Genomic DNA, 12,446 nt, shown 5'->3' on the forward strand with positions numbered 1-12,446 from the left:
TATGAATGTACACTACGTTCTCTGCCTTCTTTGAGCCTAACCTATTTCTCTTTACTGAATGGATAAAGGCATAACTACTCCAATTCCTCTCGAAAGACGCAGAAGCAACTACTTGGAATATTAGGGGAAGCCCATTAAATTAATTAAAAATTTAAAAATAAAAACTAAAATGAACTCCAAAGAACCCGATTTTGGGGTTCCAAGTACCCATCATCAGGGTTCTTCATACCTGTCAAGACAAAAGAACCCAAATTTTTTTAATGGAGAACCCAGTTTTTCATAGAAGAACCTGGTTCTTATGGGTTCTTCTCAGAAGCACCCATCCCAGAATCCGGTACTTGGGTTCGAGAACCCCACCCCCGGGTTCGGGAACTCGTGCAACATAGAAAAATTGAAGGATATTCTCTTTGTTGACATTTCCCATTAAGATCTGGAAGATCTTCACGAGCTAATGGCAAAGCATGGCCTGATCTATTGTTTCAATGGGTTGTGGCTTCTAACAATAGATTTTTACAAATGGATACACTCTAATTGAACCAGATCTTGCAGGGTTCTCTTATGTTCTAAAGGCTTCTTCATAGTTTTGTTTTCCTATGAGAAAGATTACCAGGGTGCTCTATCTAAGGGCCCATGATTTTGGGGAAAAGCGGGGCTTTTCATGGCCCCTTAGTTCTTAGATTTTGATCCCTCTACGATAATAATTACAAAGCTCCCCATTTGGGTTCAACTTCCAAACTTGTCGGCTCATCGATGGCATGATTTAGTGTTCACAAGCATCGAAAACACCTTGGGTTGTTGATCCAGATTTAAGTAGGAACGCAATAGATTACAGAGATAACCATAAATACAGAGATGCGATAACCATAAAAACAGAGATGCAACGGAAATAATACTTCATTTCATTAATGGAGAATATTGAAATATGCCTACAAATAGAAATAACCCAGCTAGGGCGATGGTAGCTTATCTCTGAGAAGAGATGTGTTGGCTACATGCCTCTGAACTGTTTCGAACTGTGTTACAATGAGGCTCGAGGGCCTATTTATTGTTGAGAAACAATGGAAAACCCTTCACATTCCAAAACCTAACCCTAGAAGATGAAACACCAGATTGTGGGCCCCGTTTTTGGGTAGGTTGGTACATCAACTTCCCGGGGTCGCGAATTGGTCGTACTATCTCCGTTTGACACGCATAATAGCCCGTTGGAAAGATCGCTCCGAGGACTACGACGGAAAAGATGATTTTTATCAAAAAAATCGCTTGGCAGTGGATTTCCCAAAAAACGTCGTTTAGGGCCTCAAAACGACTCCGGAAGTTTAGGACCCGAAAAACTGCTAAAAATAGTAAACTATGCTATAATTAAGGAAACTGAAAAACTGAAAGAGACAGTTGTGGGGGTCCAAATGGGATAGGTGGGTGGCCACCAACATACACCTGGATCATTCCTCCCCCCTTAGGAAGCAATGGTCCCCATTGCGTTGAGTTCCTCCCTGAGATGAGGAAGCTTCTGCTGAGCTGAGTCTCTGGTGAGCTGTTCTGCAATCTCTGATGTGTCCAGAAATGGTGGGGAGCATGGTCGGCGACGGTCCACATTGAACACTCGGTGCAAGCGAAGGAATGGAGGAATGATGTGCTTCAAAGCATTGTTTCCCGTAGCCTTGTTACTGGTGTAAGGACCATGTCGAAGTGGTTTGAGTTTCTGATGGGTTCTGGTAAGGCGCTCCCTCTGCAAATGTAACCAAACTTTGTCGTCCACCTGAAACTTGTGTGGTACCCCTCCGGGTAAGGAGAAGTTGTTCCTGTGTTCTGCCACGACTGTATCCTTCTGTTGCTACTGCTGTGTGGAGGAACCCTTCGCGGAGGTCATGGATGTAGAAATGATCTTCCCCTTACTTTGAGAGCGAACCAGACAGAAAATAAATTTCCTAGTCTGTGAGATGAGCTTGCTGCCTTTCTTAGCAGTGATCAAAGAGGTGGCGGTAGGTGGGGCTACCTCCAGTATCCTGTATAATGAATTATCCAAAGAAATGATGACAGCGCGAGGCCTTGACTCATACACAGCATGTCACCTCCACAAGTATGGCTGGCCTAATAGTACATCACAAACATCCAGAGGTGTAACATCACACAATACCTCGTCTGTGAAGGGCTTGATGCTATAGGGAAGGCGGCACCGCTGGCGAACTTTGAGATCTCTTCCTTCGTGAAGCCAACTGATATTGTACGGCTGTGGGTGTGGTGTAGTTGGTAGGCCCAACCGCTTCACGACCTCTGCTGAAATGAGGTTCTTTTGGCTGCCACTGTCAACAATGAATTGCAACGGCAAACCCTTCACCCACATCTGTGAGTGGAAAAGACGTTCCCCCTCCTCTGGATCTTCAGGCTCATTTTTCTGGATCTTGGCAGTAGCAACAGTGGCGCTGGGATCCGCATCAATGATCTGCTTCCCTTTGTCATTCCCCTTGTCGGGTTCTGACTCAGAGTCGGAACATGCATCTGATTCGGAAGCCTTCAACTCGGCCACCAACGACTGCTTGGTTCGACACTCACTTGTGTTATGAGTGGGACACTTGTGGAACTCACACCACTTTCCTGTGTCCTTCTTCGGCTTCGTGGTGTTGTTCTTTTCTTGCGGCTTCGACGGGTTGTCTTGGGTCACCCCGCCTTGGCTTTGTCCTTTGGGCTTTGGATTTTCAGATCCAAAGTCTCACTTCTTCTATTTGAACTTTTGCTCGATTTTGACAGCGTATCGGTATGCTGTGCCGAGTGAGGAGATGTTCAAGAACTCCATCTCTTCCTGGATGTATCTGTGTAGGCAGCCGCGGTATTTGAGTACCAGATGCAGCTCAGAATCTTTGATACCCAATTGTGTGCAAAGGGTATGAAAAATGTTTGTGAACTCCAGCACATCTTGGTCTCGTCCCTGCCGTAGTGTGGTCCATTTGATGTATTTGTCCTCATAGCTTTTGACAAGGTAGTACTACTTCTTGATGGCATCCCAGAACTCATTCCAAGTGGGTGCGGCTGAAAACAGTGAGCCTGTACTTTCATCCTTCTGTTTGCAGTAGGTTTCCCACCAGTCCTTGACGTGGGGGGCTGCTTTGAGAAGAGCGAAAACAATCTTTTCCCGACTTGAAAATTCATGAACAGAAAAATACCCATCGAGCATATTTAACCATTTATCTACGGCATCTGCGTCTACTTGACCCTCGAAGATGGGGATTTCAAAATTTACTTGTACCTTAAACGGTGTGGCATTTCCAGAGTAACTGTTGGAAGCCGATGCGTCGCCTCTAGGTAGCCGCTGAAGTATTTGGGCAAAGTTGTCCATCATCGCGTTCCTTTGCCGCTCGAGGGCTTCTTCGAGCAAGATTCTGATAGGATCTCCTGCCCCCTCGTCTTTCTTCTCATCCGCCATGGGAGGTCGTCGAGATTTTCGAGGCTGGTCTTGCAAAGGTTCGACCAATTCAAGCCCTAACTCCTTATATCCCGACCTCGTTGGGGACATGCAAAGAAAAACAGAGAAAAAGCAGACCGCTCTGATACCACTGATCCAGATTTAAGTAGGAACGCAATAGATTACAGAGATAACCATAAATACAGAGATGCGATAACCATAAAAACAGAGATGCAGTGGAAATAATACTTCATTTCATTAATGGAGAATATTGAAATATGCTTACAAATAGAAATAACCTAGCGAGGGCGATGGTAGCTTATCTCTGAGAAGAGATGTGTCGGCTACATGCCTCTGAACTGTTTCGAACTGTGTTACAATGAGGCTCGAGGGCCTATTTGTTGTTGAGAAACAATGGAAAACCCTTCACATTCCAAAACCTAACCCTAGAAGATGAAACGCCAGATTGTGGGCCCCGTTTTTGGGTAAGTTGGTACATCAACTTCCCGGGGTCGCGAATTGGTCGTACTATCTCCGTTTGACGCGCATGATAGCCCATTGGAAAGATCTCTCCAAGGACTACGACGGAAAAGACGATTTTTATCAGAAAAATCGTTGGCGGTGGATTTCCCAAAAAACGTCGTTTAGGGCCTCAAAACGGCTCCGGAAGTTTAGGACCCGAAAACTGCTAAAAATAGTAAACTATGCTATAATTAAGGAAACTGAAAAACTGAAAGAGACAGTTGTGGGGGTCCAAATGGGATAGGTGGGTGGCCACCAACATCCACCTGGATCAGTTGCTTCCTAGCCACAAATCTTACGCAAGGCCAAAGTGGAGTTTATACTTTCAGTAGGATCTGTGTAGAGCTTGACATCAGTAAAGGCTTTTCGAACAAAATCAACCTAAAAGTAAGTGATTTCCAGTCGATCCAAACCCTGGACTATGAGAACACGACTTTTTATTGTTGCCTCTACCATAAAACATGACATCTACAAAACCCCTATTCTCAAAAGCCAGTAAAATAGAGGACTACATCTAAGGCTTGGAAGCCATACAACCCACCCCCTGTGGAGGAAAAGGAATCTTCACCTTCAGATGAGGAGGACAATGAATCAAATGATAAAATGCTCTATTCAGATGAGGATCGCGAGGAGAGTAGGGAGAATAAAAGTTTACAACTTCGCATAGGAACAAACAATACTATTGTTTCATTGTGAGCGATAAAGCAAGCCTACAAATCAACTTCCTCACTGTCAGAAAATGACACAATAGTATCCTATCAGGAAATTCTTCAACAAGCAGTGGTTACTCCTGCAAATTCGATCCACCTACAAAGATAACTTTGAATTCTCTTCTCTTCTGTGATTCCTACTCTGATACCATGTAGAAATTTAATGTGTAGATTCAAAACTTCTCATGAAATTTATTAGATCACAAGACTTGAAGCTCCTCTACTCATATGCAGAAAGAAAATCATGATCAAGAACACAAATCATTAACATGCATCCAAATTCAACACACATACACAGAGATTTATCTAGGGGAAAGAAACTGCTCAAAACCCCTTACTATATGTATTGCATTAATCAAATAATAGAGAAGAAATACAATGTTTTCTCAAGCCTGAGCAACCCCTGCACTACTATAATATATCTCACTACCTCACAGACTAACTCAACCCAATACTTAACCAATTTATCAGCCTGCCAAGCTCCTATTTCCTTGCATTGTTTGATGAAGAATTAGTCCCCTATTAATTAGGGAAATTACTCATTGAGAATTATGCAATTCCTTTAGGCCTTTCTTTGATAGTATGCACCATTTGTACAACTTGGAAAATTCTATAACTGATAGTACACTACTTTTGAACTCCAATCTCAACTAAGTAACTCGAATTCTCTACATGCATGAGTCAATTTAGGCTTAATGATCAGTTTAACTCGATGATCACTCAGTGTGAAAAAAGTTACACAGCCTTGATTGAACCTCCACTAGTTTTCCCAACAGTGAGAACTAGTTACACCAACAATAACTCAAATTAACTGAAATAGATTGCTACAAATTAGCAATAAATCATGTAGAACTGAACTCAAGTGTCTCCAATTTGAATTTACTAAGTTAATTGAGTGGCAGGAGCTATGCCACCTCATATCTGATTAATCAACCCAAAATAATTGTTGCATTCATAGAATTTGAGTCACCCATTTGAGATGGACATTCCCATGTGTACAAGTGGTGCATGCAATAAGAGATTGACCTAAGGCTATTGCGCAATTCCTTGATGTAAAATTCCTAAAAAAATAGGGGCAATTTCCCAAGGGAATAACGCAAGGAAATAGGAGCTTTGGAAGGCAATGGCTAAGTGTTGAGCCAGGTTCAGTCAGTCAAGCAGAAGGATAGACTATACATTTGCAGGGTGTGCTCAAGCTTGAGAAAGCATTGCATTTCTTCTCTATATTTTGATTAATATAATACAGATAATAAGGGGTTTTGAGAAGTTTCTTTCCCCTAGATGGTGAATTAACTTCCGCAAATCAATAAAGTAGCTTTAAGTCTTGTTATTTAGCAAATTTCATTAGTAGTATTGAATCTACACATTAATTTCTACATCCCTAACCTTCTTAGACACCTTGAAAGTGTGTCCTTTGGTTCAATATTCTCTTTTCCTACTCTCATCTTATAAGTTGTGAGAGTACCAAGTAGTTTGTCCATTGTGAGACTTTTTAGGTCAACCAACTCTTCAATGGTTGATATTTGGGCATTAAATCTCATATGCAAAGACCTTAAAACTTTTCGTACAATTATATATTCTTTGATATCTTCACCAAGTCTGAAGATCGTATTGGTTACTTCATCAACTCTAAGGAAATACTCTGATATGCTTTCCTCTTCACTCATTCTTAAACTCTCAAACCTCATCCTGAAGGTTTGAAGTTTGGCCTACTTAACTTTCTCATCTCCTTCATGACTCTGATTGAGCTTGACCCATACTTCCTTAGCAGACTTACAGTGTATAACCTTTACAATTTTGGATTCAGTAGGAGGGACTACACAGATAACATAATCTACCAACACAGAGCTCCAAACATCTACTCCTAGGGACATAAGATAGGTTTCCATCATAACTTTCGAAAAAGCATATTTTGTCCCATCAAAGATTGGTATCTTACTTGAGTAAGCATATTGAATCTCTTGTCTAGACATAATTCCTTATGGATTAGACTGTTGCTGAAGGAACTTGGCTCGGATACCAATTATTGGAATAAGGAATTACTTGGGAGGGGGCAACAAGGGTGAATTAGTAATAAGTGAGGTTCTTAAGCTTAAATCTCAATTCTTCTTTTCTTCTACTCTTAGTCAATTACTTATGTGGGCATACTTTAATACATAAAATGTACAACGAAGTAAATCCTTCTCATGAACATACAATCCATTAATACAACATACACATATTAACACCAACTTTTTTACGTGGAAACCCAAAGGGAGAAAACCACCAATTTGTTTTTTATTATGGTGTAAATTAAACACCTACTTAATTACATCACGTTGTTTGTGAGAACCCCACTCACATGAGGCTCCAACCCCCTAAAGATAGCAAGGCACTACTTTGCAAGAGGAACCAACCTCTTATGAATTCAGAGCACTACCTGCTCTAGCCATTGTTATACTTTTTCATAAAAATTTCAAACTAAAAATAGAGGCCTCAATAGATGCTCAAAATGTAAACCTTCTCAGATGCTCCACCAAACAATTTCCCTTCTACTCTACAATCCATCTTTGCAATGCTCTCTTCACTGCTCAACTTGCTCTCATCTCAGCCCTCAACTACTTTATATAAAGTTTAACTCTCATCCCCATTCACCCTTCATCTCTCACACTCTTTACACAACTCTCCACACTTCAACTAACAACAATGTTGCATCCCCGTATTGCACAACTTCGATCCAAGGTTTTCTTCCAATGCTGCAAAAGGAACTATGTTATGTCTTTCACCAATTACTCTATCTTTCACTTTGCCCGAGTGTACTCTTGTATGGCTCTCCATCCTCTTGTTGCATCTAATTGTCTAGCCTCTGCAACCACATTAAACACTGGGAATGGGCTCCATTCAATCAACAATCGTCGCTGCATTAAACATGATATGGACACCTGATCATTCTCCACAGTAGGAATTACTTCTTATTATAGAAAAAGTGTTCTAATAATGCTCCCATCCTTCTTGATTTCCCACAAAGATCAGGGTATACTTATGGGGTGGCTTCTCGTGCTCTATAATTAGAGCTTCTGCACTTGACCATTTTTCATTTAATTATCTATTGCATGCAAGGAAGATTAGGGGTGGCTTGTTTCTGTTCGAGATAGGCTCCATTAATTCATTCTAAATATCATGATTCTATCTATCTTAATCTAGAGCTCTTGGTAATTTCCATTAATCCATCCAACAATCTTATTGTGTGCATTTGTTCAGCTGCTACCCCGTCTAGATCCATAGGTGCCAAGAACCTTTTAAATATGTACATGGTGCTCTAAGTATATAGCCCAAGGCCCTTGAATAATTTTCCCACATCGTGATTTTCTTCATTATAATTAGCTAGAAGGCCCCATTTTTGTGCATGCCCCTTGGTCATCAAAACACGTGAAACCACCACAAAACCAAGTCCTGGGCGCACCTTTTGTCTTTTGATGGAATTGTCAAATGTCAGCTAAATCTTTCGTCTTTCAGTTCTGTTACTTGCCATAAAACATATGCCTCTACTGACTTGGAGGCTCAGATGCCTTGCTGCCTGTATCTTTTCCTTAAATAGCATTTCTTAAGACTTACGAGCTCGTGGGCTTCCGGCCTAACCCACTTGACCTTAGCATGTTTCCCTTGGCACCTTTACCTATTTTTCTCCACAAGGCCAGGTGTTGTGACCTTCGAGTTAAGAATCTAGGCATTAACCTCTTTGCTAGCCTATGGGGGCTTTATTGCCTTTATAATTTCTCCTCCACTCTCTTGGTTCTTTTTACTACATATACTTTTGTTATGGCGCCAAACCTGTAGCTCTCTATCTAGGCATAAAACATGATCCTAGAACCTCGTGTGCCAGTAACTTCTTATGAAATGCAATTTCATTCATCTCATGGGATTGGGGGCTTATGGCCTAGCCCACCTGTGTGCACCACTGGCAGTGTCGCTCCTCTTCCTTTACACTCTGTTATTAGAGGTTCTAGGCTTGGCCCACCTTCCACCTGTCAGCTTCTGAATACCTCCACATACCGGCCCTACAACGATGCGTAGCTCTCAATTAAAATTGCTTCCGTACTCTCATCCTTCCAGACAGACTGTGTTACAGGTTTCGTCGATTGACGGTCTATTAGTTGTTGTTCCCTTCTTTCCCAGCTCCATGTTATCTTGTAAGAATTATAAATAAAGTTACAAGCTTTCGGTATTCTGGGCTTCTGAGATTCGGACTTTCAAGGCCATCTCCACTAGTAGTCAACTAGCTTATGGGATTTTGGGATTTCGAGCTTCCGGGGATTGTTCTCACTACCCCGACTCAAGACTATCCTGTAACACTTTATTAATTAAGTTTTAGCCTTTCGAGCACTACAACTATGACTTGCAATAACTTTTGATTAAGGGGGTCATTTGTAGACTTCAACATACCATTAGAAAGATCTCTCTAAGCACTTTCCAACTATGCCACTTCCACGAGAATCTGACATAAACACCATAGGAATAATCTCCTCTAAATTATGGGTCTCCTAACCATCATATTCATCTTTTTATGGCTTCTCCACTAAGCCTGCTACTATGATGATTCTCTACAATAGACTGTAGCAACCATGGGACTTACCCTAAGTTACGCACCAAAATTGACTAGGTTGAGATTAATGACAACGTACTGAGTGCAACCAACCATTCAAATAAAGCCAACTTCCCAACATTTGAAGCATATTTTAGTTTCAAAGTTTTGCAGCAATCTCTATCCTCCTTTTGGCACTTTTGGAGTCCATTTGCTTGGCCATACACTGTAAGTATCACAGTTGCCCCATAAACATTACAGGTTTTTCCACCCTCGTATCTTCATGCACCATTGCAGGAGAATTTTTACATGGATTCATTACGTTCATTGGTCTGCAAAATGGATGTAATGAATTAATTACATTCATTTCATGACCTCTACAAAAACCCATCTTGCTCGAAAAACCCTTGGAATCCTTTGTGGCCCTTTGCAGTTGGTATTCTCGTATTCATTGTTATTATATATTTATACAACCATGCCATAGCTTAAAAAAAAATTAAGTAGCACATAAAAGCTTGGATGACCTCATTGCAAGCATTTTCCATCTTGCCCATGGTGGTATTGCCGCCATAGAAAGTTGAAACTCAGAGAAACAATCTTCAGCAAAATGCATGTAAGTGGCGTGGCCTCCATTGGAAATTTTATAAGGTGCACACTAGCTCATTTGAAAGTATTTATTTCAGCTCAAATAGTTCTTTTACAGAATTTGATTTCATTTTCTGGTTTGAGAGATATGAGTGATTGAAGTTACACAAGTCTGGATCGTTGCACAGCCACGTGTACCATGAGTTTGAGGAATCATTTCCTCGCTGCTCAAGTCATCAAATTCTAGTGTTTTATATCAAAGGAAATAACTCTTCAATACATCAAATGGAAGACTCCCAAGATTTGGTTGCAACTGCTGCATAATTCCCTTGCAGAAGTGAAAAGCATACTCCGTCGCTACAATCCATCACAACGACAACGGCAACAGTGCCTCGATTGTTTCATGTGCAAGCCAGAAAGACTGCCAAAGCGAGTCAAAGTTTGGAAGGTACATTTTAATTACCCCTTTCAAGGCTTTCAAAGAGACTTCTCAATATTTGTAACTATTCCCCAGAACATCCACAGAGAATCGACACAATTAATGAGGGCTCTAAAATCCATAGAAGGACAACCCCTCTCTGCAGAAGAGCCAGAAACAGAAAAAGAAGAGTCAGAAACAGAAGAGTCAGATTTATCCTCACGAAGTGAATTCTCCTCAGTTAAAGCAGAAGAGTCAGGACATTTCCTCCCCGCAGGTGCAGGTGAAGCGGAAGAGTCAAATCATTTCCTGCTGCAGGTGAAGTAGAAGAATCGGAAGCAGAAGAGACGAAACATTTCATACCCACAGATGAAGTAGAAGAATCAGAAGCATAAGAGTCGGAACATTTCGTTCCCGCAGGTGAAGTAGAAGAATCAGAAGTAGAAGAGTCGGAACATTTCGTCCTTGTGGGTGAAGCAGAAGAATCAAAAGAATCAGAAGTAGAATAGTCGGAACATTTCATCCCCACAGGTGAAGCAGAAGACTCGGGACATTTCCTCCACATAGGTGAAGCAGAAGAGGCAACACATTTCATCCCCTCAAGTGAAGCAGAAGAAGCGGGATCAGAGGCGTCTGGACATTCCCTCAATGCATCCTTATCTCGATTGCACTCGATTGCCATTGCTGATTCCAGAAATATTTCAGACAGGAATGAATCAGCAAAAGAGTCAGATTTATCCTCTGCAAGTGAATTCTCCTCAATTGAAGCAGAAGAGTTGGAACATTCGCTCAAGCGATCCTTACTTCGATTGCACTCGATTGTTGTTGCTGATTCCGGAAATAATTCAGACAGGAGTGAATCGGCAGAAGAGCCAAATTTATCATCTGCAAGTGAATTCTCCTCAATTGAAGAAGAATAGTTAGAAGCACAAAAGTCGGGACATTCCCTCAAGCCATCCTTATCTCGATTGCACTCTATTGTCATTGTCAATTCAAGAAATATTTCAGACAAGAGTGAATCAGCAAAAGAGTTGGATTTATCCCCCACAAGCGAATTCTCCTCAATTGAAGCAGAAGAGTCGGGAAATTCCCTCAAGCCATCCTTATCTGGATTACACTCGATTGCCATTTCCGATTCCGAAAATATTTCAGACAGAAGTGAATCGGCAAAAGAGTTAGATTTATCCTCCTCAATTGAAGTAGAAGATTTAGAAGCGGAAGAGTCAGGACATTTTTTCCCCGCAGTTGAAGCAGAGGAGTCAAGACATTTTCTACCTACAGGTGAAGTGAAAGAGGTAGCACATTTCATACCCACAGGTAAAGAAGAAGAATCAGAAGCAGAAGAGTTAGAAGTAGAACATTTGCTCCCCGCAGGTAAAGCAGAAGAGTCAGGGTATTTAGTCCCTGAAGGTGAGGCAGAGTAGTCAGGACATTTCCTCCCTACAGGTGAAGCGGAAGACGCAGGGCATTTCATCCCCATAGAAGAATCAAAAGCAGGAGAGTCAGATGTAGAACATTTCATCCCCGCAGGTGAAGCAGAAGAATCAGAAGCAAGAGAGTCAGAAGTAGAACATTTCCTCCCCGCGAGTGAAGTAGAAGAATTAGGACATTTAGTTACGAAAGGTGAGGCAGAAGAGTCTGAACATTTCGTCGCTTCAGAAAAGTCAAGACATTTTGTCGCCCCCGTTGAGTCAGAAGACTCGGGACATTTCCTCCCAGCAAGCGAGTCAAAAGAGTCACAAGAAGAAGTTTCCGGAGATTTTCACTCCCCAGATGAAGCAGAAGAGTCACAAGAAGAAGATTCAGGAGGTTTCTACTCCACAAATGAAGCAGAAGACTCAGAAAAACCCCTCTCTACAGGTGAAGCAGAGGAGTCACGAAAACCCCTCTCTGCAGATGAAGCGGAGGAGTCACAAAAACCCCTCTCTACAGGAGAAGCAGTATAGTTAGTGTAACTACTCTCTAAGGATGAAACTTGAATGTTGTTCAAGATTATAGCTTTCAAAAACAACCCTGTTTCTATAGATATATAGAAGCATGCCAAAAATATTGTCGACGAGTGCAAAAGTGTGCCTTTGGGCATAGCATTAGTAGCGACAGCAATGATGGGAAAAAACATAGTAGATGAATGGAGAGATTCTTTATCTTACATTAAAAATGTTCATCCATCTTCTCCAGATACTGATCTGCATCCTCGCTCTGATCCAAATATGCTCTTTCAAAGAATAATTAGATGGAGTTATGATTCTTTGC

The sequence above is a fragment of the Pinus tabuliformis genome, chromosome 9, assembly GCF_031772625.1.
Source record: "Pinus tabuliformis cultivar Carrire ecotype Pingquan chromosome 9, CPIR1, whole genome shotgun sequence".
NCBI classification, from domain to species: Eukaryota; Viridiplantae; Streptophyta; class Pinopsida; order Pinales; family Pinaceae; genus Pinus; species Pinus tabuliformis.